Source organism: Lepus europaeus, chromosome 3 (genome assembly GCF_033115175.1).
Source record: "Lepus europaeus isolate LE1 chromosome 3, mLepTim1.pri, whole genome shotgun sequence".
Lineage (NCBI taxonomy): Eukaryota > Metazoa > Chordata > Mammalia > Lagomorpha > Leporidae > Lepus > Lepus europaeus.
In genome coordinates this window covers 147,314,697-147,342,688 of record NC_084829.1, presented here as the reverse complement: position 1 = coordinate 147,342,688, position 27,992 = coordinate 147,314,697, and the positions used below count along the sequence as shown (strand labels likewise).

The 27,992-nt window shown below is 38.6% G+C and overlaps 1 protein-coding gene and 1 pseudogene across 1 annotated transcript in view; both read right to left on the bottom strand.

Moving 5' to 3' along the window:
• GRM1 (glutamate metabotropic receptor 1) overlaps positions 1 to 27,992 on the bottom strand; it is a 428,308-nt gene that overhangs the window by 177,856 nt on the left and 222,460 nt on the right.
• LOC133756371 (cAMP-dependent protein kinase type II-alpha regulatory subunit-like) lies at positions 5 to 27,991 on the bottom strand (annotated as a pseudogene).

Genomic DNA, 27,992 nt, shown 5'->3' with positions numbered 1-27,992 from the left:
TCATTCATGGGGCTAGGTGGGCACCCTGTCCTCCACAGTGCTCCAGGCAAATCTGAAAGTCAATGTGGTCAACAAGGTTCTCCTGCAGCAACATCACCAGTGACATGGGCTGCCATATACTCCTCTCAGCTTGCTTCAAGAAGATGGCATCTCCTCCAGCCCCCAGTGCAGGAGTTTTTGGTGGCATCCATGGCATCTCTCTTCTTTCTGTAAAATTTCCACTGCAAACTTGTCTCCAAATCTCCCCTGGGAATGCAGTCACTCTGCTTTTCTTCTGTTATATTCCCAAGATTAAATTCAGCACATCTTTGCCCTATGCAGCCATCTTCACCTATATAAATTTTAAACTGATTTAATATTGTTTCCTTTGAAATAGCAAGCAACCTATTGTTTGAATTTTCATTTGCCATCTCTGAAAAATTGCCTCTGTATCTGTGCTCCATGCATCTATATCGCAGCCAGTTGACACCAGTACCTTTTCAGATATGAGTGGACTTACAGAGGGCACTTGATCCTTCCCAAGAAAGACTTAGCACTGGGAATGAGATGTGTTTTCACTGGGAGATTGATCCTGCTCATGTCCATTTGGGTGCCTACTGAGGTCCAGACTCTTCTGAGAATCTAGTCTACATAGAACAGCTAATAAATCATACTATCCCATGATCCCTCAGCACAATTCCTCTGGTCCCTTCTTTGCTGTACATGTGCCTCTTCAGCCTGACTCCCATGGATCATTAGTTCTCTGTGACAAAGAGTCATCTTCCTCACCTGGCTGGCAAGCTCCCCATTGAGGCTTGCTCTTCCATAGCAGCTCAATAAAAGAATGCTACTAAATCTCTCACCAGAAGAATGTTTCAGCAGAGTTCCTAACTAGAACAAACTATTCCTATTCATACTGGTAGTGTCAACTGAGCAGCACAGAGCGCACACACATTGTGTGTGACAATTTTCTCTTGCAATGTTTTGGGATAAGATCGGCACTGTGGTGTAGTGGGTAAAGCCACCACCTGCAGTGCCAGCATCCCATATGGGCACTGGTTCGAGTCCCAGTTGCCCCACTTCCGATTCAGCTCTCTGCTATGGCCTGGGAAAGCAGTAGAAGACAGCCCAAGTCTTTGAGCCCCTGCACCCATGTGGGAAACCCAGAAGAAGCTTCTGGATCCTGGCTTCAGATCGGCGCAGTTCCACTCGTGAACCAGTGGATGGAAGATCTTTCTCTCTCTCTGCCTCTCCTCTCTCTGTGTAACTCTTTCAAATAAATAAATAAATCTTTAAAAAAAAAAGACTCCAAGCACAAAGATATTATCCAGTGCACTTGTTATTTTTTTGACTCTAATATTTGCAGAATTGGCAAAATTTAAATGTTTGAATTTAAAAGTAAACATCAAGAGGGTGTACATTTTGCAGAGGCTAAAACACCATTCAGAGTGCCAGAGTTCCAGTTCCAGGTTTGCTTCGGATTACAGCTTCCTGCTAATGCATACCCTGGGAGGCAGCAGGTGAAGGCTCAAAAAGTTGAGTACCTCTTACTCACATGGGAAATCATGTTGAATTCCAGGTTCCTGGCTTTAGCCTGGCACAGCCTCTCATTTGGGGAGTGACCAGCAGATAGCAAATCTCTCTCTCTCTCACTCTCTCTCTGCCTTTAAATAAAATGCAAATAAAAAATTTAAAACTTAAGTGTACAACAGATGCTACATATTTTTCATATGAGACAATTTAGGAGATTGAGACAGGTTGAGTTATTGAAATAGGGCTTGCAGAACACAGTTCAATGAGCTGGCCACTGTATATTCTTATATCACTAAGATATATATTGACAAGTCACATCCTTTGAAGACACTAAGACCATAAATATTAGACAGTTGAAGATGAAAGTTCTGTCTTTTAAGATTTATACATTTCACTTGTACCGAGAAGCATTTTGTTCCTTAGTGGTTTCTCAATTACATCGTACTTTTAGTGATAACGACTAATTATTATATGAGCATTAATCTTGACATTATGAAATGTAGGCATTCTGAGAAAGTGAATGTACTTACTATATGCTGGAGATGGGGAAAAGGAGGTTTTGAGTATTTAGTCACTCTGTATGATCTTGTTAATCATCTCATCCTGTGTAAAATCTGCTACCATGCCCTTGACTTTAAAAACCACCTATTTCAATCCTCGTAACATTTTTGGTAATAGAGTAAATATTGTAAAGACTATGGCAAGTGTTTTAAGCATATAAGGTATTAATTTCTTTGTAAATATGTTTATTTGTAAAAGCCTTGAATTTTAGAAAACATCAATTCCATATCCAATGTTTTGATTGGTGTAATCTGCTAAGTCCTGAGATCAGTTTTACTAGGACAGCTCAGAAAGCAAAGAAGTGCCAATGTTTTCTATCACCTCTTGCACATTTATATCACCATTGTTGTTCCCAAACACAAATGCAGTTGTGATCTTTATTTTAGATTACTTTTCTTCTACACAATTCAAGTTATGTTTTCAATAATATGTTTGATTTCACCCACTAGGAAATGCTAAAGAATGTGTGGAGCATAAGGGACTGCAATTAACCTTAAGAACAAAATAATAATTTATCACTTTACCAAACTATAAAATCTACTCATTGTTAATAATTCATAATGCAGCAGCATCTATCAATTTGGGGATAAGATCACGTTGAGAATAGAAATGGGGAAATGGACGCAGTAATCAAACTTGCAGTAGCTAACTGCTTACCTCTGAAGTATAAGCAACAGCTAAGAAACATTCAAAGGTTTGCTGATAGCCACAGCAGAGAAGAATTATTGTAAATTCAAGGCTGCATTTCTGATTTTACTTCCATTTCCCAAACTAAATAAATGAGAGGTCACTAATCAGTATCATTAAGAGTTGTTAGGAAAACTAAAATTAAAAAGAAAGAAATGCCTGAGAGTATTTTCTTTGCTGTAAATACATGTTTTGTCAAACTTTGATAGGACTTATATACTACTATGGTTTTAATGGTTTTCTGATTATTTTAAAATTTGCTTTTTTGGGGGGCCAGCACTGTGGCGCACTGGGTTAACACCCTGGCCTGCAATGCCGGCATCCCATATGGGGCATCAGTTCAAGTCCTGGCTGCTCCACTTACGATCTGGCTCTCTGCTGTGGCCTGGGAAAGCAGTAGCAGATGGCCCAAGTCCTTGGGCCCCTGCACCCATGTGGGAAACCTGAAAGAAGCTCCTGGCTCCTGGCTTTGGATCAGCTCAGCTCTGGCCATTGTGGTCATTTGGGGAGTGAACCAGCAGAATGGAAGACCTCCCTCTCTCTGGCTCTATTTCTTTCTGTAACTCTGTCTTTCAAAGTAAAAATAATTCTTTAAAAAATTTGCTTTTTTGAGTGAAACTTAACATTTTTCCTTTGATTATTGAGTATAACCTTACCTATTTTCCTAGTGGACTATTATATTTTAACTTTGTTGAACATTTTATGTAGAGGCACCCAATAAGCTTTTGATTACAATGTAAATTTAAAAAATTATCTCAAATAAATATGAATACGTTTTTTTCAAACATGGGCTATTTCCAACCTAGAAGTTTGATTCAAAAGTCCTATTATTGCCTTGGTAAATTAGAACTTAGATAAATATATCTATAAGAAATTACCAATAATAGTCTGCTTCCCCAGCTATCCAAAAAATAACTGTATTATCAAGAAAGTAGTTGTAATAGAAAGAAAGTTAACTGTTACCTACTGATCTAAGAAATCTTGAGTTATTTTTACTTCTTTTTTTTTTAACTTTTATTTAATGAATATAAATTTCCAAAGTACAGCTTATGGATTACAATGGCTTCCCCCCCCCCCATAACTTCCCTCCCACCCGCAACCCTCCCCTCTCCCGCTCCCTCTCCCCTTCCATTCACATCAAGATTCATTTTCAATTCTCTTTATATACAGAAGATCAATTTAGTATAAAGATTTCAACAGTCTGCACCCACATAGAAACACAAAGTGAAACATACTGTTGGAGTACTAGTTATAGCATTAAATCACAATGGACAGCACATTAAGGACAGAGATCCCACATGAGGAGCAAGTGCACAGTGGCTCCTGTGTTGACCCAACAAATTGACACTCTAGTTTATGGCACCAGTAACCATCCTAGGCTGTCGTCATGAGTTGCCAAGGCTATGGAAGCCTTCCAAGTTTGCCGACTCTGATCATATTTAGACAAGGTCATAAAAGACAGAGTGAGGATAGTAACCAATGATCCTAAGAGTGGCATTTACCAGGTTTGAACAATTATACAGCATTAAGTGGGGAAGAGGACCATCAGTACACACAGGTTGGGAGTAGAGCCATTGGTGGTAGAGTAGAGGTTATGATTACAAAGGAATGAGGCCCAAGTGCCCTAGACAGGGCCTAGAACAAAGGACAGAGTCATTATTAGAGGAGCTAAGAAAGGTGCTGTCTAAGCTACAAGTAATTTTTCTGATTGAGAGGCAAATAGAGTTATTTTTACTTCTAATAGTGTCCCTAAAAGATCTGAGCTGCTTGAGGGTTAGCTACTTCTGTGAAAATCATAGACATTCAATGAACAGTGTTTTATTAGGAAGGGGGCACATTCAATAAGTTTAAAGATGCCCTAGTTTTATGTCATTTTTTCAGTGCTCCAACTACACCTGGCATGAACAGATTACTAAAGGCAGGTACATAAACATTTTAGGTATAGGAATCTGTTATCCCAATGGTTGTCATTAGTAAAATAGAAACCCTCATAAATTAGTGGCTGAGTCAGATACGACTGACTGTGGAGCTTTCCTGAGACTGTAGACCATAGATATTAGCAGGTTCATAACCCTAGAATACCTCTAAAATATTCTGGTGGATCCAGTTACTGCGAATACATTTTACTTCATTGATGAAACCCATTTCTAAGTCCCATCATGCTAATTATGATGACAGTTTCACTAATATAAATACATTTATGGCCCTCAATATACTTTTTTTTTAATCTGACAGATAGATTTAGACAATGAGAGAGACAGAGAGAAAGGTCTTCCTTCCGTTGGTTCACCCCCCAAATGGCCACTACGGCCGGTGCTGCGCCGATCTGAAGCCAGGAGCCAGATGCTCCTTCTTGGTCTCGTATGCGGGTGCAGGGGCCCAAGCACTTAGGCCATTCTCCACTGCCTTCCCAGGCCACAGCAGAGAGCTGGACTGGAAGAGGAGCAACCGGATCTAGAACCTGGTGCCCATATGGGATGCCGGCGCCTCAGGCGGAGGATTAACCAAGTGAGCCACAGCAATATATTTTGGCAAAGTCTCCTATGTTAATTGGGATCTGGATTGCTGAAAGGTTGTTGTTGCTGGCTTGTATTACTTGATTAAAGATTGGGAGACTTCCATTGGATGAAGTATAAGTGATTAGAATGCTTATAGTACATGGTTCAAGCATAACCTAAATAACAGAGAAATAATACCCAAAATATTCTCAATGAATAAAGAATGCTCACTTGGTTTCAGGAAGTTTCCTCCTCTCCATGTTAAGTAATTTCTGTACCTCTGATGAGTAATTGCAAGGTCTCACCTGCCCAGTATTCTCAAAGTTCTTTTTGAAAATGCAAATGATGAAGATCACCAAAACTTTTACCTACTTCAATATTAACTCCTTTTAAGAAATGCTTAATTTCTGATCCACAATAACATAAACTCCTCAAAGGCAGGAGTTTCACATTTAAGCTTGCAAGTAATTTTCAAGTAAGGTTTAGGAAAAGAAACAAAATCTTTGGTATCTTATATCTGCCCTGGCTGTTATGCCACCAACCTCAACTTTACATGTAAGTGCATACCATTTCTTCTTCCATAAAAATGATCTCCATTTTTTTTTACAAAACATCTCAAGCTTGTGATGAGAAGCAGATGTTCTTCTCATTTCTTAGATGGATAGATTAGAAAACCAGGAGGTGAACAGACAGGACAGGAATGCAGATAGCTGCTGAGGCGGGGGTGGGTTTTGGCTATTTTGTGTCTGGCTGTTAGACCCAGCAGGCTGATTTCCATCCTGAATCCAGCCAGGGGAGTGTGTGCTGAAATGAAAGCTGTGCCTCTTCTGTAGTGGACTCACATTCAGTCATCAAGTTTAGATTTCCCTGCTTGGGAACATTTATTTACTGGCATATATGTGAGCCCTGGCTATGAAGATTGTATCACAATATCATTCATTTTAGGATAATTTAGGCTCAATTGGATTATCTTCAAAGTAACATAATCATTAAAGACACCATGTATAGGAAGTGTCCACCATAAAGTAGAGGTCAAGCAGTTACCGGGATGTTTTCTGTGTGGTCCTCATAGCTTTCTCTTTCTTTCATCATCCTGCTCTGTTCCCAGGGAATGATCTTCAGAATTTCTCCAACTAGGTTTCCTCCTCCTCTGACTTACCAATATATATGATCACCAGTAAAAAAGCAGAGCGAGAAAAGAGAGAGATTTCTTTACAAGCTCCCTTTCTGCCAGGCTGTAATTTGGCCAGTAGCTCTGTTCCTTTAACTTGGAATCAGCTTCTGCCAAGTGAACCTGTCTTTTCCCAGCCACAGATAGCAGCGGATTCCATAAACTACTCTGAGCCTTTGATCTGGCAGGCCCTGCCTGCGTCACAGTACCCCGATGATTCCCTTAACTTTGCCACACACCTATGGAAAAAGTTCCTTCCTTCACTTTCTTAATTTACTCAGAGAAAAGTGTTAAGGGAAGAGATGGTCTTTGTCATGCCCACCTAGCATGGTTCTAGGTATACTGCATATATCATCCAATTTCATCTCAGAGGGCATCCCACAAGTAAGTATTATTGTCTCCATTTTATAGACAATGAGGAAAAGATGGCTAAAGTTGGATGTCAAATGGTTGGCAGGTGACTCCAGAGCTTACGTTCTTCTTACAACCTCATAGCTTAATTCCTCTGGAGTCATATTCTTCACCATCAGAGTGGACTATTAGACTACATCAAAAGTACCTTGACTCTGTAGTTTAACCACTTAGGAAACTTGAGAAGATCTGCTGGTTCAAAACCCTAGACCAGCCACCTTTGAAAAACAATGTGGCCGGTGCTGCAGCTCACTAGGTTAATCCTCTGCCTGCGGCACCAGCACTCAGGGTTCTAGTCCAGGTTGGGGGGCCAGTTCTGTCCTGGTTGCTCCTCTTCCAGTCCAGCTCTCTGCTGTGGTCTGGGAGTGCAGTGGAGGATGGCCCAAGTGCTTGGGCCCTGCACCCGTGTGGGAGACCAGGAGAAGCACCTGGTTCCTGCCATTGGATCAGCGCGGTGTGCCGGCCACAGCGCGCCGGCCACGGCGGCCATTGGAGGGTGAACCAACGGCAAAGGAAGACCTTTCTCTCTGTCTCTCTCTCTCACTATCCACTCTGCCTGTCAAAAAAAAATAAAAATAAAAAATAAAACAATGTGTGTGAATCCAATGAGAACTTGAGTTGAGAAGCTTTGGACAAATCCCTATAACGTTTTTTCTAATTCTAAAATTTTATAATTCTAGTATTTTTAAAATTAGTACTTTAATTTGGGCTTATAATAATTTAATATTGCTGGCATTTTAACTAACAGTTAATTCCTTTCTTCTAAAATTCTAAGTTCAAGTAGGAAATTTTTCCACAAAGCATATAGCACAGACACTTACATAAAATCATTTTTCACACATCAATCAAACACTAATAGAGTGCTGCCTATGTATAAGACATTTCCTGTATATTAAGGAGAACACAGTACTTGCCCTCAACGAATTCACAGTCTAATGGAGAAATAGACATCAAACTAGATATCCATAATGGAACATGGCCCATGCAGTGATAGAGATATATACAGCAGCTGTATCTGTTTAAGAATCCCCTGAAGAATAGTTAATACCATGACCCACACCCTGAAAGTTTGGTAAAATATCTCAAAGACTTCATTTTTAGAGAAGGAGTGGGTCAATTTCATCCACATATGAATATAAACAATTCAGCCCATCTGAGCTGTGAATGCAGGTTGCTTGGCAACAGCTTTTACAGTTGTGTTATTGCTCTGAAAGGAGAGAAGCTGGTTTTTTTTTTCTTTTTAAAACAAAGAATATTAATAATAGCAGTAATGGTGAATATTTATAAATCTTTTGTGTATGAACTACATAATATTTTAGTTTATGCATTCTCTGGAGTCAAAGTTAAGAGGCTTTCAGAATATCTAGGTAATTACTTTGGAATGATGTTTGAGGGGAATATCAAAAGCTAGCTATCATAATTAGAGGAGAATCTAACAGTCAGCAGGAATAGTTTTCTTAATCAAAATACATTTATTGAGCATTTTTAACACTTAACCTATTATTTGCAAGGTATTTTGAGAAAACTGGAGAGCAACAACGGTAGGTATGACATGGAAAAAACAGAAAATGTGTTGAATATATAACTTCTTACACTTATGATATCTTCTCAAATTCCAAAATAAGTCCAATTGACTACAATTAAAAAAAAAAATTAGAGGGCCTCACCAATATGGCTGCACCACTGTAGAAAAGACAATGAATAGTCATAGCACAGAAAACCTCCCAGAACCAATAGGAATAATTAAAGACACAAAATGTATATAAATCTGTTTCTATTGTTTAGAGAAATTTGTCTATCATGGCATCTGATAAAAAACAGTAAAAATGTCTAGCAAAGAGGTGATATCTTTTTTCTTTATTAAAAAATTTAGATTTTGAAAAAAAAAAAAAACAACAACCCTAGCTCTACCGAATGTCTACACATCTCTTTAAAATCCAACTCCAAAGAAGACAGATCCTTTACTCCCTACTGATACAAAATATGACAGCTAATTCATTCTGGAGAGAGGTAACTGCATTAAATAGACAGTGCACAAGAAAAGTGAAGGTGAACAGTTGTCCATTTAAGAATATTGCTGTTCCCTTGCAGTTTAAAGATCATCCCAACTTCAAGATTCCACTCATATTTCCTTCATTTATCAGCTCTAAATGTTTCCTGTGTCCTATTTGCCATTATCCTTGGTACTGAGCAGACAGATGGAATCTAGCTTATCACAGCAAGCACCAGCAAACACATAAAACACACACAAAGAATGATAATGTCATGAAGTCCTAGATTTAGTGTGCCCATTATCTAGTAGCTATGATTTGTAACAACCCATACATGGAGGTGAAAAGTGCCAGAGTAGAGACAATTCACAAGATTACTTAATAACAGAGCAACCAAACAATCTGAAGATAAGGAAAAACAATTCTTTACATCAGAGATGGCACATTGGTCCTGATTACCTAAGGCAGATGCTGGAAACCCAATGCCCTAGAGGCCAGAGAGTGATTTTACTAAAATTTACCAGTTCCATAAATGTAAAGTATAAGCTGTTATGACCGCATATAGTTCTTGGGAACAAGAAACATCAGGAGAGCAGAACTCACAGATTGTTCTCGGCAGACTTCACTGAATGGTACCACCCTGGACTTGGGACAAGAGTCTTGAGCCTGTCTTTATTGATCCTAAGCAATGCAAAAAACAAGCCAATAGGAAAAGAATGAAGCCCTCCCTGGATTATTCTCCCCATCTCTCTATGGAACAAAAGCCTCAAGTCTCTGAAGGAGAGTAAACATCATCAACATTAAGGCACAAGTAATGACACAATGCAGATCCAGGAAAGGAATGAAAATAATCTTTAACCCAGAAGAAGGGGCAGAAATATATACTGGACTAGATGATTAGAGAGAGGAAAAGAATCATGGAGAACAGTCCACTCCTGCAGTGCAGTGACAAGGTGCCTGCCTAAGAATGAAACTAAGTTAGAATAACCAAGGGTGTTTCTCTAGTGCCTACCACCAGTCAAAGAGTAACAAGTAACAAACGTACACTAGTAGTGGAAGGTCAAAAGCATAAAGAAACTTCCCCAATGTACAGGCAATAGGGAAAAATCTAAACATGAGGATGAAAAAAAAAAACATTAAGGAAAAACTCTGGCAAACTAACCTTCAATATAGACCAAAAACTTCAAGTTTTATTATCTAGTATTGTAGTTAAAAAAACATATGTGGATATTGAACACTAGAAATGTGTTAGAGCTATATTGAAAGCACAATATTTTAAATATGTTGGGTTAAATTAAATATTTTACCAAGATAGAATTCACTTTTATACTATTGAAATAATATTCTGAAAATTAAAATTATATATCATGTTTCTGTTATATTTTTATTAAGAATGTTATATTTCTGTTAAGGAATGCTATATTAGAACTGGAAGCCAGCACCCCATTGAACATCTAATAAGAGTGACACAACACATCATAATGAAAGCTAGCAAAAGACAAGACAGGTTTAGATAATGATATTATTTATCACTGTCCTACTTCTTACAAAAAAAAGTTCACTATATATATATGGAACTAACAACATCAAGAATAAACAATCAAGGGAACAAGGCAGAGATGTGACTCAGATTTGTAACCATCAAACATGAAAATTAATCTAAGTATAATTAACATCTAAAGAGTTCTAGAGGAAAAGGTATAAAACAAATATGATTAGGTGGATAATTTCAACGAAGAAAGCAACATGTAAGAAAAAAATCAATAGAAAGAGTAGAAATTTAAAAAAAAAATTACATGATATAGGGCTGGCAGTACCGCCTATGTTGTAAGCATCCCATATAGGCACTGGTTTGGGTCCTGGCTGCTCCATTTCAATCCAGCTACCTCCTAATGTGCCTGGGAAAGCAGTGGAAGATGGCCCAAGTGCTTAGGCCCTTGCACTCATGTGGCTCCTGGCTTCAGATCAGCCCAGCTCTGGCCACCATGGCCATTTAGGGAGTGAACCAGCAGATGGAAGACCTCTCTCTCTCTCTCCCTCTCTGTCTATAACTCTGCCTCTCAAATAAATTAATAAAGCTTTTTAAAAAATTACATGATATAGATGACAAAAGTTTTTGATGATTTATTAATTGAGAGGAAACTAAAGTGAAATTATAACAATGATGATAAAGGATAAAAATGCTTAACTGCATACAAGGATAAAGTAAATTTTTAAAGGAACAGAATATCTACAAGTTGTGAAATAATATCAAATCACCTAAGGTATGCATAATTGAAATATCAGAAAAAGGAGAGAATGAAGCAAAGGACATTTGAAGATATTACAGCAAAGAATTTTCTAAAGTCTGTAATATATATAAAGCCACAAATCCAAAAATTTCAGAGAATAACAACTAAAATAAACACATAACACATACGCAAATCCCTGAACGTATTATATTTAAACTTCTGAGAACAACAGAGAAAGAGAAAAAGATATATCACATTCAGAGGAATGAAGAATAATGGATGGTTTTTCATCTTAAACTTTGCAAACCAGAATACAAAGCAGGAGGATGCAAGAGGGCTGAATAGAGAGGCCCTGCCCCAGCCTGTGCCACAGAGAAGCACCAGAATAGCAAAGGGCCGTGCTTCCAGGAGACTGAGAGCAAACTTCAGTTATGCAGTAACAGCAACTGGAAGCAGCATGGAGACTTGGGACATCCACACTGATAGAGAAGCAAAGCAGACTGCAGCTTGCTGGCAAGGGGGACTCCACCTTGCCAGGCAGAGGTGATCGGAAATCTCCATGTCTCTCACCACTGCCACAAACTGGCAGTGCTTACTACAGGAGAACTCCACAATTCTTACTGGCCTTAAATCAGTCTAGAAAGCTGAGTGAGCTTTGAGCAAATGCTTTGCTCCAAACAAGAACCTATATTGCTCCCTCCCCCACAAAAGCCCCAGACCTGAGCTTCTTGAGCAAAGCTGATGCTAAACTCCTTTCGTTGGGGACAGCAAGTGGCCCTGTTGCTGTCATAAGTATGAAATGCATGTGTTTATAATTATCAGTTACCACAGGGTGAACTCAAAGGGGATAGAATTTTATGGAATGTAGTATTCCTATACGTTATAAGTGTTTGCTTTCTTTCTAATTCTACTCCCTGGTGATATCTACTATTGATGAGTTTTGTGCATATCATTGGGGAGTTTAATTTTTTGTGTGAGCTGTGTATTAACTACAGAGTTTCTATGTAGCGAGCAGTCTCAATTTTTGCATGTTGCAATTTCCAGGGCTAAACATATACAACATCTATATTTAAGTGGTTTTCCACTAATTGGAGAAATTCTTCCCAGAATTTGGATGATAATTCCTCATTTCCTAAAATTGCATATATATATATATTAATAATAATGCATCATAACAATTTTCTTGTCATGTAAATGTTGAGTGAGGTCATCTTCATACAGCTTTAATCTCTTTGTTGTGAATTGTAAGGGTTCATTTATGTTTAAGTATGTTAACATTTGACACTCATTACAAATGGAAAAAAAAAAAAAGAAGAAGCACCCAGAGCTGGAGCCAGGGCATCTTACAAGGCAAGGAGCAGATCCCCTGTATCCTGCAGCTGTAGGGTTACATGACACTTGCCCCAGAGCCACACTTAGTCACTCTGTGTCTCAGTGCCAGCAGCAGCTTCAGCCTTGCCCAGTCCCAGCTGTTACAGCCATTTGAGAAATGAATCAGTGGGTGGAAGATCTCTCCTTTTGTCTCTCCTCTCTATCTCTGTAACTCTGCCTTTCAAATACATAAATAAATCTCTATATAAAAAAATACCAATTCTCTCAGAATATAGAAGAGGAAGGGATACTTTCATTCTTACTTAAATGAGGCAAGGGGCACTCTGATAACAAAACCAGACAAAGATGTCATAAGAAAGTAAAATTACCAATTTCCCTAATGAACCTAGATGCAAAAGCCTCAATAAACCATGAATAAATTGAATCTAATTACATATAAAAAGGAGAATATATCATGGCAAAAGTGGGATACAATATGAAAATCTAAGGCTAATTAAACATTCAGACATGATCACTATTATTCACCAAATAGGCAAAAGATAAAATAGAAACATATGATTATTTCCATGGATTCATAAAAAAACTTAAACAAAATTCAATATCAACACATAAAAAGAAGTCTCAGTAAATTAGGAATAGAAAGCAATTTGTTCAATCTGATAGAGTATACGATATGACCACAAAGAATATAAATTTAATAATTAGAAACTAAGTCTGACACCTTGTATTTTATTTCTTGCATTACCAATTAACATTTTTCTAATATTTTATCTCCTTGTTGAAATTATCTTTATGCTAAGGTCAGGAACAGTATGAGATTGTCTACTTTCATCACTCCAATTCAATATATTAGAAGTCTAGCCAGAGGAGTTTGACTTGGCATTGTTATAGAAAGACACTAAAAGTGATTTTTAAATCAACTATTTTCAAAAGACATTAATTTTCTGAGCAATTTTAGATTCACAACAACATTGAGTGGAAGGTATGGAGACTTCCTTTATACCCTTGCCGCCACACATGCATAGTCTCCCTCATAGCAACACCCACATTTAATGTGGAGGATTTTGTTTGTTTTATATATGCTTATTGACCATCTGTATATCTCTTTAATGATGTATCTGCTAAGGTTTGGTTTATACTTTAGACACATAATTTGTGTTCTTCTCTTTTTGAGTTTTAAAAGCTTTTTGTACATTTTGGGTAACAGGTCATTTGTCAGGTGTTTCTTTTGTATTTCCTCCAATTATGTTGCTTATCTACTCATTTTCTTTTTTTTTTTAACTTTTATTTAATGAATATAAATTTCCAGTGTACAGCTTATGGATTACAATGGATTCCCCCTCCCATAACTTCCCTCCCACCCGCAACCCACCCCTCTCCCGCTCCCTCTCCCCTTCCATTTGCATCAAGATTCATTTTCAATTCTCTTTATATACAGAAGATCAATTAAGTATAAATATTTCAACAGTTTGCACCCACATAGAAACACAAAGTGAAACATACTGTTGGAGTACTAGTTATAGCATTAAATCACAATGTACAGCACATTAAGCACAGAGATCCCACATGAGGAGCAAGTGCACAGTGGCTCCTGTTGTTGACCCAACAAATTGACACTCTAGTTTATGGTGCCAGTAACCATCCTAGGCTGTCGTCATGAGTTGCCAAGGCTATGGAAGCCTTCCAAGTTTGCCGACTCTGATCATATTTAGACAAGGTCATAAAAGACAGAGTGAGGATAGTAACTAATGATCCTAAGAGTGGCATTTACCAGGTTTGAACAATTATACAGCATTAAGTGGGGAAGAGGACCATCAGTACACACAGGTTGGGAGTAGAGCCATTGGTGGTAGAGTCGAGGTTATGATTACAAAGGAATGAGGCCCAAGTGCACTAGACAGGGCCTAGAACAAAGGACAGAGTCATTATTAGAGGAGCTAAGAAAGGTGCTGTCTAAGCTACAAGTAATTTTTCTGATTGAGAGGCAAATAGAACCTGATAGAAGGGGCTTGATAATAATCTGGTGGGCTTTAGGCCTTGTAAATTCAGAGGCCCAGACCTATCTATCTTTAAACTTTATTTTTGCTTGCAAGTAGCCTGACAGAAAACAATATACAAATGGTTGAAAGCAATGTGTCAACCACTCTTTAGTTTTTTGATCAAAATCACACTTGATCTGATAAATGCATACCATAGATCTTTCAATTTTTTGACAAAAATATTTATTCATTTGAAAGGCAGAATTACAGAAAGGAAGAGAGACGGACAGAAACACTTCTATCCACTAGTACAGTCCCCAGATGGCCACAACAGTTGGGGCTAGACCGGGCAGAAAGCAGAAGCCAGGAACTCCATCCTGGTCTCCCACATGGGTACAGGGGCCCACATACTTGGACCATATTCTGCTGCCTTCCCAAGTGTGTTAGCAGGGAGATAGATGGGAAGTAGAGCAGCTGGGATTCGAATCAGTGGCCATTTGGGATGCCTCATCTTGCATGTGTACTGGGGCTTAACCTGCCATGCCACAATGCTAACCCCCTCTCATAGCTATCTTAAAGAATACAATTCATTCATTTATTCCAGAGAAACACTAAGCATTTAATGTCTTATCTTTTAACATATAAGACACAGAATTTTAATTTAAGAATTTCGTCTCCAGAGCAAGTCTGTTTGGGTTGAAATCTTAGCTCCTATATTTATCTGATCTTGGGAATAATCCCAACCTTATAGGGTTGTTGTGAGAATTAAATGAATTTGTTCACTAGGCACTTAAATAAATTTTTGCAACCACTCAATAGATGATAGCTATTTTTATTTGAAATATGTGCTATTGTGTGTAGGTGTTATCCCTATAACATTTTGCTTCAGCCCATTATTTTTGGAAAATACAATGCAGAAAAAAAATTCTGAGATGAAACATAGATTTATTGAATAATGGAGCTATAAGAAATGTGAGACAGGTTTTATTACATTTTAAAATTTTCCTTAACTCTTTTTGTGAGGGCAGGAGGACAGGGAGGAGAGTGAGAGGAGAGGAAAAGGGAGAGGGAGAAGGAGGGGAAGAGGAAGAGGAAGAGGGGGAGGGAAAGGGACAGGAACAGGGGAGTAGGAGAGGGAGGAGAGGGAGAAGGAAAGAGAGAGAGGCTTGTATTCACTTATTCATTCCCAAAATGCCCATAATGGCCCCAAGCTGGACCAGGCTGAAGTCAGGAATTAGGAACTCAATACAGGGCTCCGATATGGGAAGCAGGGACCCAATTACTTGAGCTGCCACCTGCTGTTTCCCAGGGTGTGTGTTTGCAGGCAGCTGGAATTAGGTATGGAACTGGATCTTGCATCCAGGCAATATGATATGGATCCAGGCATCCCAATCAGCATCTTTACTTCTGCAGCAAAAGGCCTTCATAATTTTCTTTTTAACATTGAGGAATTCTTTGTTCAAAGTAACCTAGAGAATAGAACTGAATATTACCTTGATTACTCTTTTTGTAAGAGTAAAGAGGAAATTAAGCTCTATAGTAGCCTCTGGTCATGCCCCCTTGACTGTCTCTTAGTAGCCGACAGAGACCTCAACTGAATACCTATGGTTCCAAAAGGCACAGAAGTTACTGATCTGATATGAAAATCACCACTATCCACACTTCTGATTTCATAGATGCAGACACTGGTATGTAGGGAAGTTAATCCATTTCCACCATACACTATTCAGAATATCATTCAGAGTTAAAATTTCTCCCCAGGAACTTTTTTAATGAGTATGTGCATTTCATATTTCCTCCATATAGTGTGAAGGTTAAACTCTAAATCAACCAGAGTTCTTGGTGACAAACAACAGAATCTGACGTGATTATATATATATATATGCACAGATATATATAATATATATATATATATAATATATATTCTACTTATTATATATATACACAGATATAATATATATATATTCTACTTATTATATATATACACAGATATATAATATATACACAGATATATAATATATTATATATATATTATATATATATGTGTGTATATATATATACACAGATATATATATAATAGTTAGTATATTAGTATATTATTTGCAGCCCACATATGAACAAAAGATTATAAACAAGCATCTCGCTGATCTGAAGCCAGGAGCCAGGTGCTTCTCCTGGTCTCCCATGGGGTGCAGGGCCCAAGCACTTGGGCCATCCTCCACTGCACTCCCGGGCCACAGCAGAGAGCTGGACTGGAAGAGGAGCAACCAGGACAGAACCGGCCCCCAACCGGGACTAGAACCCGGAGTGCTGGTGCCGCAGGCAGAGGATTAGCCTAGTGAGCTGCAGCGCCGGCCCAGATCTATAATTCTTGAAACTAAAACTTCATTGTTTCATTTGCTTCACAGAAGCAAAACTTTCCAAACTTTTTAATAATACATAAAATTTTAAATCTTTCTCTGCTAATAAAATTCATCTTCTCCTTCAAATGCAAGCTTGCAATGATAAGATGTTTATGAATTCTCTATACCCTCACCATATACTTAAATCTCTTTTTCTAAATCCAAATTACAAATAAGCATTCTAGCTTGGCAGACAGAAATTAAAAACTAGATATTCATTGGAGTTGAAGAGGAGAATAAGTAGTTCAATGGAACATGGGTAGTGGTATGGGATTGGAACAAAGATAATCAAGTTTAGATGTGTTTATAGATAATGTAAAATAAGTAGATGAGAAATTGCAGAAGCTACAAAAATAAATAGTTCACATGCCTTGTGGAATGTCTATCAACTATCAGACATCTCAAGAGAACCTTGGATAGTGTCAAGACTGTAATAAATTTATGACTGAATCCTTATACATGCACTATAATGCAGTTTATTTATGTTGTCAACTGAAGGTGTCCTTCAGAGTTACAACTACATTGCATTATTCAACCCTGGATTCCTGAAAAATACTAACACTTCAGTAAAGGTGTGGGTATAGTGTGAAACTAAAATGACCAATATTAGCTTTGAGTTTCAGTCAAGTTGATTTGGCAAGTACTTTGCAGGTACATACGAGGATTCAAACTATTGCATAGTTCAATATGAGCTATGAGATATACTAAGAGATATACATCACAGAAAACTTTTAGGATAAGTGTTTCAATTCTTGGTCTGACTTGACAACAAAAGAAAAAATAAATCTCTAAGAAATACAGCTATCTACAGGTGGATAGACCCATAAAGAATAGGTCCATAGGCCCTGAAACTGAATAAATTGTTTTGCTGGAATAACTATTCAGTTCTTTCAAAATAAATAATAGTGCAGAGCTTTCATACATAATAATTCCAGTTTGGATGCAATGGATCTTCCTTGTGTTCCTTCTAGATAAGCTGTCTTCCTCTCAAAAGAATACATCAGCCTGTGAAGGAGGCTGTCTGAGTTGTTTCCTGTCTCAAGAAGCCATGGCTGCAATGAATTTAATTGCCATTCCCTGACCTTTGATACAATTTATTATGGAGACAGGTCCCAGTGGAGCATTGCAGGTTGGTAGCACAGTAATCCTTCATGGATCAGGCCATAGTCAGTGATAAGATCTGTAAGGTCTTTTCTGGGTGGGCGCTGTGGCTCAGTTAATCCTCCACCTGCGGTGCCAGCATCCCATGTGGGTGGTGGGTTCTAGTCTCTGTTGCTCCTCTTCCAATCTAGCTCTCTGCTGTGGCCCGGGAAGGCAGTGGAGGTTGGCCCAAATGTTTGGGCTCCTGCACCCGCATGGGAGACCAGGAGGAAGCACCTGGCTCCTGGCTTCAGATCGGCACAGCGCACCAGCCGTAGAGGCCATTTTGGGGGTGAACCAATGAAAAGGAAGACCTTTCTCTCTGTCTCTCTCTGTCTATAACTCTCTGTCTCTCTCACTATTTCTGTCTGTTAAAAATAAATAAATAAATAAACTCCACTGTTGGTGGAGTTTAATTCTTCTAAAAAAATGAAAAAAAAATCTGTAAGGTTTTTTCTAATTGCTTAATGTCTATTTGTTGAGTCAGAAATGAAAGATGGATTAACTGATGCAATTGATACCATTTTAAAATATTGCTAAGAAACTGTATGATACCATAATATGAATGCATGTATTAATATATTTGTCAAAACCTGTAGAATGTACAACACCTACAATAAACCCTAAAACATGGATTGCAGGTGTTGATAATATGTCTGTGTAGACTCACCCCCAAAACTCACTGTAACCATGAAGCCAGAAAGAAATCATTTTATTATGTACATATAGTTATTTTTGATAGTCTTCCACAAAATATCTATCTTCTATCTGCCTATATATCTATCATCTTTCTACCTGTCTAGCCTCTGAAATTGTATTAACTATTATCACATTTGCTGTTGCTAATTGCTTCCTTTTAGGAAATGGAATTATTTTGGTGTTGGTAAATTTTCAAGTGTTTTTAATTCTTCCTATGGTATACTTCCAAGAATCAGGAGCAGAGATGATCCACTCATATTAACAACTACGTACATCTCCCCTCTCAAGATTTCTTTGCTCTCCTTCTGTAAGAGTGCTTCTCAGCTCTAACTGATGGAGCATTAAGGCTTACTGGTATCAATAATACAATAAACCAAGCAATCTTCCTGAGCTAAACATGAGAATCACTTAGGGATTCTCATTTTTGGTAGGTAGAAAAGTTTTTTCTTACCAAAACAACAACAAAAAATTTCACTACAAAACACTTTGATGCAGGAATTCAAATTATTTCCTGCTAAGTTAAAGAGCTACCTCTTTTCAAAAGGTTAATGATCAAAAACATGTATATACAGCCAGCTTCAATTGCCAAAATAACAAACAATAAAATAAAAAATCAAAACAGATTTTCAGAAGAAGTAGTTTTTAAAATTTGATTCATGGAGCTATTTTTCTCACCTGGAATTTAAATGGATACCAATTAACTATTTTTGGAGAGTTGTTTTAACTATAAATTCTATATATATATATATATGAACATGTTATTGATTGTGATAAATATTATTAATGCTGGCATTTTTTACTATAAAAAACATCATCAAATTACTGGACACATCTCCAGGGGTCATTTTGGAAGTGACCTCTAATGACTATATTCCTGGAGAATCATTTAAAAAATTATAAAAATGGATGTGAACATTTTGGGAACAGTTACCTGAAACACAATAACACCATTTTTTCATGTTTCTCCAAATTATGTTGAGCCTCCGTAGTCAACAATAATAATCAGATCAATAGATTTTTTTGACCTTCCTTCATCCCGATCTCATTATCCTTACTCCCTCTTTCTAGCATCTTGAATCATTTCCTATATAAGCTACCAGCACTATCAAATCCTTATTTTAGACTCTGATTTTCAATTAATCTTTACTGAGAATGAAACAATTATCACAGAGCTTTCAAATCTTATGAAATCTAATCATTTTTCTGTGTATATTTTCTATAAACTTATAAAAGGGATTTCATGTATGTGACTGATGAGATGAGGTTTCTCATGTAATAGTTTATTAACATAGAAATAAAATAAATAGTATATTAAGATGAATGTCAGTCTTTTTTCTTTTAAATCTTATGAAGCACCAGTTATATATAAGCTTGGGGTATTGTTCTATAGATATATAAGTTTTCTATTTACTCTTATTACTCCATCTGTTGTTGGGGCAATCTTGGGGACAGAGCAATAACAGCAATAGATGCTATGGCACAGCCTGGGAATGAGTAAAGTTCTTTTACCAGAATTTTTTTTTTCCTCAGTGAAGTGCTTTTCCCTTTTACTCCATTGGTACAACTAGGACCAGAGTCAAGAGTTACAACAAAGTTAGCTCAGAATCACAGGCAAACATGTAACAAGTATATCCTCTATAGCATCTTTTTTTTTAACTTTTATTTAATGAATATAAATTTCCAATGTACAGCTTATGGATTACAATGGCTTCCCCCTCCCATAACTTCCCTCCCACCTGCAACCCTCCCCTTTCCTGCTCCCTCTCCCATTCCATTCACATCAAGATTCATTTTCAATTCTCTTTATATACAAAAGATCAATTTAGTATATATTAAGTAAAGATTTCAACAGTCTGCACCCACATAGAAAGACAAGTGAAACATACTGTTTGAGTACTAGTTATAGCATTAAATCACAATGTACAGCACATTAAGGACAGAGATCCCACATGAGGAGCAAGTGCACAGTGGCTCCTGTTGTTGACCCAACAAATTGACACTCTAGTTTATGGCGCCAGTAACCACCCTAGGCTGTCGTCATGAGTTGCCAAGGCTATGGAAGCCTTCCAAGTTTGCTGACTCTGATCATATTTAGACAAGGTCATAAAAGACAGAGTGAGGATAGTAACCAATGATCCTAAGAGTGGCATTTTCCAGGTTTGAACAATTATACAGCATTGAGTGGGGAAGAGGACCATCAGTACACACCGGTTGGGAGTAGAGCCATTGGTGGTAGAGTAGAGGTTATGATTACAAAGGAATGAGGCCCAAGTACGTTAGACAGGGCCTAGAACAAAGGACAGAGTCATTATTAGAGGAGCTAAGAAAGGTGCTGTCTAAGCTACAATTAAGTTTCCTGATTAAGAGGCAAATAGAACCTGACAGAAGGGGCTTGATAATAATCTGTTGGGCTTTAGGCCTTGTAAGTTAAGAGGCCCAGACCTACCTATCTCTTCACATGGGGTACATCCTAAGGGAGGTATGAACCTCCTGGTGGAAGGCACCCTGTTGACTTTCATTACTTAGCTGGCCTGGGAGGAGAGCTGGCCAGGTAAAGGCAGGGGGCATCTCTAACAAGAAATTTACAGTTCTGCCTGCAATGTTGCTGACCCTACTTGGCTGTCCCCTCAGCTGCAGTGGTCACTTTGGAAGTTGGGCTGAGTGAAGGGCTTTTCAGCTTAGAGCCAAGAAGATCTGTGGCTCTGACCTGGGCATCCTTCGACTCCAGGGCAGGTCCATTTCCAGTGATCCAACTCTTGGCAGAGCTGCCAGGGCTCTTCACAAGCTGACTTCTGCTGAAGCCCAGGCTTACCACATTGAAAGCCACTGCAGTAGACTGGCCTGTTGGGTGTCCTTGAGGGCAGATCACTGTACAGATCAGCCATTAATAGGCCTGCCACCCATTACTTCTGATGCCTAGCTTTCTTTTCCTCCTGGTTTGTGTTAAAGCAGACCAGAGGATGCAAGTCAAGGGAGTGCCCAAGTCCCATCTCTAATCTTCGGTGGCCTGAACTACAAGTCTATAGTCACAGGCATGTTCTGTAGTAGTTTTTCTAAGGTAGACAATGCCCATGAGGAAAATTATATTCTCACTTTAAAACTTTCCTTCCCTTTGGTCTGAAAGGGAGGTTTTTTTCTACTTACTGTATACTTCGCTGATGGCGAAGTAAATCTAGCTATGAGATTATAGTTTAAGTTCTTATTTTAGCTATGCTATTACAGAAAAATGTTAGCCATCTCTTTTATAAGGTCTGAAGATTAAATTGTGCATCCTACAGATTCCTTCATAATAGAATTAGTTTCCTACCTTGAAGAGAATAGAGAAATGAAAGAACAAGTTGGGCTTAGAATAGAGAAATGAGGGAGCACGTCCTAGATCGCTTGCTGACAATAGCAATGTCACATGAATACTTAGCAAACCGTTTCAACCATTAGATAACAACTTAAGAAAACATTTACCAGAAGGTCCAATGCCTTCTATAAATTTTAAGAATCATGTATTTGGAAACACCTCTTAAATATCTAACATGGTGTAGTTTGTTTAACCAGTAAACTTAAGCACAACCATATAAAATGTTTTTAGTTTCTTTCTCTATAGCATCTTTAACCATGACTATGGAAGAAGAAACAGCATGAACAGTAATTGGCCAAACCAACCTCCTGCAGATCAATGGTAGAGAAAATAAATGATAGGATCACAAAAACAGTAGCCAATTCAATAAGACAGCCCAAGTGCTATGTGGTAACAATGAACACCCAATTGTATTCCCAAAAGCTGTGTTGCATGTGATACACAGATAATGTTCTCAAAAGGCCACATACATCAGCACAGATGCTTTCATTTACAAGTAACCAAAAATCTACTACATCTTTCTTGAAGGACAAGGGAAACTTATTGCTCAGATAACCAAGAAATCCAAAGGACAGACAGACTTTGGGTTCCTTTTTATTACAGTGATTCAAAGATGGGATGAAAATTCCGTTTCTTTCCATCTCTTTCTTGTTTTTGTTTGTTTGTTTGTTTTTTCCTTTTTTGACAGGCAGAGTTAGACAGTGAGAGAGAGAGAGACAGAGAGAAAGGTCTTCCTTCCATTGGTTCACCCCCAAAATGGCCACTACAGTTGGCGTACTGCGCTGATCGAAAGCTAGGAGCCAGGTGCTTCCTCCTGGCCTCTCATGCGGGTGCAGGGCCCAAGCACTTGGGCCATCCTCCACTGCCTTCCCGGGCCACAGCAGAGAGCTGGACTGGAAGAAGAGCAACTGGGGCAGAATCCGGCACCCCAACTGGGACTAGAACCTGGGGTACCAGCACTGCAGGCAGAGGATTAGCCTAGTGAGCCACGGCACCGGCCTCTTTCTTGTTTCTTACAATATCAATTTCATGTTATGCTGGCTCTTCATATTTCAATAGATCTGTCAAAAACTTCTGAAACTGAATTGAATCTATAGAATTTCTCATCAGAAACAATGAAGAAGTTTGTTTCCCAAAAGTCATCAATGAACCGAGTTTTATTTTTTTTTTCTATTTGTTAGCCTTTATTAACCAAGAGTGAAGCCAAGCCTAGAGTTTCTTTTTAAAATGCACAACTTTGTTTATGGAAAACAATGATTTCTTAATGACTTTTAATTTTATGTTAATAACACAGAGCAATAATTGATTATTTTCTAATCACTTATTCTTCTGGGATTAAAATATAAGTGTAAAACAGTTTAAAATAAGATTTACCCCAATGATTTAAAAAATAATTCCAATTGAAAGAAATTTCAAACACTATGTTAGAACTCAGGACCCAAAGAAGACCTTAAAACATTTTACCATGAGGTAGCACAATAATGCTGAACTTGATTTCTTTTATTACAATTATAATAAGCTTTAAAGAACACAAGGAGAAATCTACCCTTTACTCAAATCAGGCTGAATGATTTTCTGCAAATCCCCCATGAGGTTAGTGACAATTTTTGTCTTTTATTTTTAAGTATAAAGATAGCCCTGCAGTTTGTAAAAGGAAACCCATGGGAAGGCTGCTTCCCAAAAAATAGACATTAGAATCATTGAGGGAACGTAAGCAGTCAAGACAGGAGGAACAAAAGCTAAGCGTAGCGAAAAACCAAAACGACTTTTATATTGGCCAGATTGGTTTACAAGTGCATGCCAAGAACAAAAATTACATTGGCCAACTAAAAACAAAAGATAAGATGACATCAATGGGTCTTTTTCTTTTTTCTTTGTGCAAAATGCTCTTTCATTTTTTCTAAGTGAGTGGACTGTCGCTGTGACACAACATGAAACGTTGTGTGCCCAGGGTGCTGTTGTGCACCACTGGGACCTCTCACTGACTACACCATTGTGAGCAGAGTCTGGGCAAGCAGAGGAGCAACATAGCTTGTCCTTGCTGGAGAACCATCTCTTGGTACTTTGCTGTTGAATTTGCTCACTAAATTGCTCAAAGAAAAGTTCTCCCCTGGATTGTGAGAACCTATAGCAATTCTATATGAAGATATTGACTAAGAGGACAAGAATACATGAACCATTCCTTCTGAGAAGAGTGGATGGGGTAAGCTAGAGGCCCAAAGGAAGGAGATCACTTCAGATTGGACCTCAGGGTTTCTAGGAATCTTCTCTACCATCCAAAAACAACAGCAAAGCCAGAAAAGAGGGCATGCAGCCCTAACTAATAGAAGAGAGCAACATAAAACATTTAATAAAGAGATCTCTTCCAAACACATGCTCCTTCCTATGGTGACCAACCACCAGTGCAAGGCTTGCCTGCTCCAACATGGACTCCACAGCCCTGAGTTGATCTTGACCTGCCACCTTTAGTTCCTCATGCTTCAAGGAGAACTGAAATACTGTCAGGTCCTGGCACTGTGGTAATGGCTACGTCCTATTTGACTCACACTGGTTCCTTTAAAGTCTCTCATCTTCATAGAACTCTAGAACTCACCCTCCTCAAGGTCTAGACTTATGATCCATATGTCAGTGAGTAGCTCGAGCTGGAGAACTTAAACCTGACAAATTCTACTCAAAAAAACAAGGAGGGGACTGTGAAGGGAAAGACTAGATTGGGATGTATGAGGAGGTGGGATGAAAAGGCCCATGCCTTGCAAGCCTACAGGAGTGACTCTGGCATGGAATTCATGCAACCCTAATTAACGCTGGTATAGGGGATGGGGATGGGACATCTGCTCAGTGTTCAAACAATGTCTTCACAGGGCCTAGGGCCAGATTTGGTGTCACTCCTGAAGCCCAATGAAGCTGCTACTTTTACAAGAAATGTGTGGTTCTTCTCTGTTAAAGTATAAGATATACTTTCTGAATGTATTCCATAATAAAGCCATGCCATAGAAAAGTAGAACCTTAGGAAAATGTGTGATCACCACATGGGCTTTCCCAGTGCTAGCTGACTGTTTTGGAGCACTATTTATAATCTTTCATGATTCTGAAAGTTGCAATGTAGGCTACCTAGGGTAGTCTGAAAAGAGTCTTTCTGCTTTTACTTCATGGAAAACAAGAAAAACTAAGGAACTGTCAAGGTGTAGTGGACCACCTACTCTGGAAATCTCTTGGCCACACACTCCATGGTAAAATCAGAGTACCTAAATTATGTGGACATGGAAGATAACTGACTGGGCTCCATCACTATCCACAGCAGGAATGACCCAAGCTTCAGCATATGATCTCTTTGGATTTATTGAGTTATACAAGTTAAACAGAAACAGAAAATCATATTGGAAAGGGCCTCTTGATTCAATATAAATTTGACTATAATATTTGATATCTCTGTATGTAAATCTTATACTGATCCTAGGATTTCCTTGTAGCATCTGGTTTTAAATCATTCTGAATAAAGAAAATTCACATGCCAACTAATTAGGATAACTGACCAGAATTCTACCTGATATAATTAAAAGGTTAAAAAAGTTTTAGATACAAGCTAAATTAACTTCTTCTTGGATTAACAGTTAGAAGCCCAACTATTTCAACATCTTAATAAGAAAAACTTTAATTCTATGAAATTGTAAATGATGCCAATTTTTGAAAATAACAGAATCCATCTTTAAGATGAATGTCTGGGTCAACTGACAAACTCTATCTACATGAATACGTCTAAGGAGAATTCCATAGAGAACTTTAAAAAAGATCCTTCAACAATTTAAAAACTGAAGGCTGTTAAAGCTATGCAACAATCCTAGAGCAGCATGTAAGGGCTCATTGCAGTATGGCCTCTTGCCAACATACTGCCATCAGCAGGTAGGGCAACCGGATACATGAAATGGCAATGGTTACCCGGGAAAGTTTTGGGGTTAGACAAAGTGATGGCACCTCCAGACCATGGCCCTTTATAAATGGATAGCAATTCATTCATACAAACTGCACAGAGGTTAAACAGAACAAAACAAAACAAAAACCTACTAAACATAGTAGAAAACAAAAGCCCTAACTCAGAAAAACTTTCCTGGCTCTCTACTACCAGTAAAATGTGCTGACCTCAAATTTTCTGTTCCAACATAGGTCCCACTGACCTATCAGTGCTCTGGGAGCTGGCCTGTTGGGCCCTGGGCGTCACTGTGGGTTTAGAGGCAGCTGTGGTGTGTGCAGCTGTCAGCAGACAATACAGTGCCACTGGAGCATACACCTTGATCACATCTGCTGCCGTCCTCTACAGTAAAACTTCCAAGGCTGCAATTGTGAACAAATGTCAATTTTCCCAAAGGATAAATGAGGAGATTGAAGGCTAAAGCATTTCTTCCCTTGAGAAAGACTGGCTGAGCATGTCTACAGTTAAACAAAAGGTTTCTGCAGACCTTGTGACAACTTCTAAAAGCAATAGTAGCAGCAAGAGAGGAAAGGAGAATGTTTATACTTTGGACTTTGTATCAGGCACTTAACTTGTTGGAGAGAAATGGAATTCTGAAACAAAGATGTGAAAACTGGGTTGGAATAATCATTACAACTGGTCTAATAATGGGCTTTCAGAAGCAAAGTGGAGGTGTGGGTCGAACTTCTGTCCATCCTTTAGTACTGACTTTTCAAGTTTTCTAAATGGCCATAACCACAGAAGTGGTAATGGCTGTGGCAACAGCAGAAACAGTTCTGTTGCATCTGTTTTCCGTGTGTTTTGTTGCTGACTGGAAGGTTTTAGTGTCACACTAAAGGCTCTAGCATGTGGCATTCCTATTGCCTAGGGTCCATTAGATCCATGTTGGAGCCAAATATCTTACCAGCTGTTTCTTCTAGTGTGAGATGCTTCTCTTCATGATGTCTTTGCAGGGCCCTAGAAGCCTCTCAAATGCTGGTACATCCATAACTAAGCATTTGACATCTCCAACTGCATAAGCCAAAGTAGCTCTGAGTTTGTTGGTGACTAGTGCAAGCTCTCCAAAGTACAGCCCATTATGGCAGTGGGCAATCTCAACTTCCTGGTTCCCACCATCCTTGTTTGATTTAATCTTGCTTTTAATCAAGATGCTCACTTCTCCAGATTCTGTGATATAAATGCTATCAGCATTTTCACCTGAGCAATTATGCATTCGCCATCCTTATAGACCTTCTCTCTGATGACATCTACAGTCTTCATTCATTCCAACGCCTCTAGTAACTTAAGGAGGGGACAGACTCAATAAATGATTCAAACATCTTCCTCTTTTTTGCATTATTTTTCACTATGTTTCTTCTAAAAGTCACCTGGTCCAGTCCCCAAAGGAAGCCTTCAGAAGTAGCAAAAGTGGTAGCAGCTCTTGGGGTATTGTACATCAGAGCTAGCTCTCCAAAACTGCCATGATTGTCAAATTGACCAACAGAGCATGTTTGCTTATCTCTTGTTACCAACATGTCATAGGTTCCCCTTTCTATGACATAAAAGTTGTCTCTATCATCTCCTTGATCAATGACATGTTCATCAATTGGACTATCATTTCAAACATGGCATCAAGAACTTGAGGAAGTTATTCCTGATCATGGTTTTTGAAAAGGATACTATCTTTGAAAGGTTCTTGAAGTCTGCATCACTATTCATCAGTTTTAGGATGAATCACCCTTGGGTCTATATCTTCTTCCTCTTCATAAGGGGTATACACCTTAGCACAGACTGATGCTCGTCTATCAAATGTGCTAGGAATCAGAACTTCCAAGTCTGCATCTCCCTCAGAGTCGCTGTTGGCGTTCTTGTGGGCTACTGGGACTGGGCTGGGCTGAAGGAGGGGGCAGATGGAGCAAAGGCGTGGACACAGGCCTCATGCAGGTGGGTGAAGTAGTCCACCATGAAGTCGACAAGGTCGGGAGGCTGCTGCTGCAGCATCTCCACCACATAGCCCCATAGCACCTCCATGAGCCCTTGCAGGATCTCCAAATTGTATCTGTTAACTGTATCCGTCATC